This window comes from Rattus norvegicus, chromosome 9 (assembly GCF_021556685.1).
Source record: "Rattus norvegicus strain SHRSP/BbbUtx chromosome 9, alternate assembly SHRSP_T2T, whole genome shotgun sequence".
Classification (NCBI taxonomy): domain Eukaryota; kingdom Metazoa; phylum Chordata; class Mammalia; order Rodentia; family Muridae; genus Rattus; species Rattus norvegicus.
In genome coordinates, this window is record NC_141542.1 from 62311073 (window position 1) to 62312885 (window position 1813).

Genomic DNA, 1813 nt, shown 5'->3' on the forward strand with positions numbered 1-1813 from the left:
GAATAGAAAAACCTCACTTGTTTTCATGTATTCTTGCTAAAGAAGGGAAGTATAACATTAATGAAATGGAAAACCTTACGGAGTGCCAAAAGGATTTTGTGTGCTTTGGCATACATTCTCCATATATTTATCCAGATGTTAAGAGTAGAAATTATGACATTTAATGATAACTAGATATATGCAAAGTGTAAATCCATAACAAAATGAAAATATATGACTACTTTTAAAATAAAAGTCTTAAAGAAATCCAGGATCATACTGTGTAATAAATGTTAAATTACACTAAAGGAAAAGACCCAGAGACAATATTGCACTTCTATATCTGAAATACTTAGGCTAGGAGGAAATATACCAAAGATGTACTTCTCTATTTTTGATAACTAAAAATACATTTTAAAAATAGCATTTTTCCAGCATTTTCTAGCTATATTCAGGCTAGTGTTAAATGAGATTGTGGATAAAGTAAGGCAGGGTCATTTGGGAGAAGGAGGCCACACACTGATTGGTATTCAGCTCCATGAAACCATGCAAAGTGAAGGCGTCACACAGTCTCATATTCCAGAGAGCTGATGATATGAGGCAGTGTAGTGTAGTGTGGAATTTAATAAAAGCAACCCACCCTAGCACAGGCTCTGCTCTAGTTATGCGGTTTCCCCCTGCTCCCAATGTCCCCACGGTCATCACGCGGTGGCTGCTGAACTCTCTGTTCTCTTGCTGCGGATCATGCTCGCATTTCCAGCCCTACTTTTTTTGTTGTTGTTCAAGATTTTATTAAGTGTCTTTACAAGACATCATCCAGCCTCCAGGTGCAGCTGCTAAGACCCTGTTATGCTGTAAGCACTGGCTGGGGCATGGCAGGTGGTTCTAGCTTCCCAACCTTCTGTTCTGAGATGGGGTCGGTAGGCAAAAAGTTCATCTTTAGGCTCTATAATGCTCACATGATCATGATCAGGCAGATGCTTCTTGGGACCAATCTTACCACTTGGGCCCCAGGGCAGCCTGATCTTCACTTTGATGCCCAACACACGCTGTCTGAGGATCACATGGTACCCAGCAGTGTCGACATAGTAGTTAACAAGGGGTATCCACTGTGAATCATCAGACCATTAATAGACTTGGCTGTCTGTCCTTGGAGCCTCCCACACACCACAACCTTGCAGCCCTTGGTCCCACTCTCTATATGAACCCCAAGGACAGCATAGCGGGCTCTTCGAACTGCAAGCCCTCCTTGGAGTTTGTTGAGTAGAGACTCTATCTGGGCAATGGCACACAGACCTCTTGGGCCACTTTTTTCTGCATAAAGCTCTACACTGCCTTTAGGGAAGCCGAATCTCTTCTGAACAACCGCAGACAACTCTCTGATCCAATGACCCTTCTCCCCAAGAACATTTTGTGATCTGGTAACTAAAATAATGATTTCTGGTCTGGTTGGAGTAACTCAGACTTCAACTCCAGAGTAGCCATCTTCAGGCAGCTCCCGAGTGAGAAACTCATTCAGTTCAACTTTGAAGATGTCGTCAGCGACAAACTTCCTCTTCTTGGAAATCTGTGCCTCCATCTTGCTGACCGTGTTTGAATCCTGGTGAGGCAGCTCTAAGAGGCTGCTGTGCAAAGCTGTGAAAATGAAGCTAAGTTGGAATGGAGCATCTGGGATGTTTCAGGAGACAGAACCAGGGATGGTCACCAGGAATGCAGAGAGTGGGCGTGGGTTGAGGGAGGTTCTTCCCGTCCTTCAGACAGCAGTTCTGCAGAAGCGGGACTTTCTGAGCCCCATGCGTCCCAGATGATTCCACCATAAGCTCCAGATATCACT

The 1813-nt window shown here is 44.1% G+C and overlaps 1 pseudogene; it reads right to left on the reverse strand.

Annotated features, from left to right (window-relative positions):
* Positions 1 to 826: 826 nt before the first annotated feature.
* Rps3-ps8 (ribosomal protein S3, pseudogene 8) lies at positions 827 to 1558 on the reverse strand (annotated as a pseudogene).
* Between the last annotated feature and the right edge of the window lie 255 nt (positions 1559 to 1813).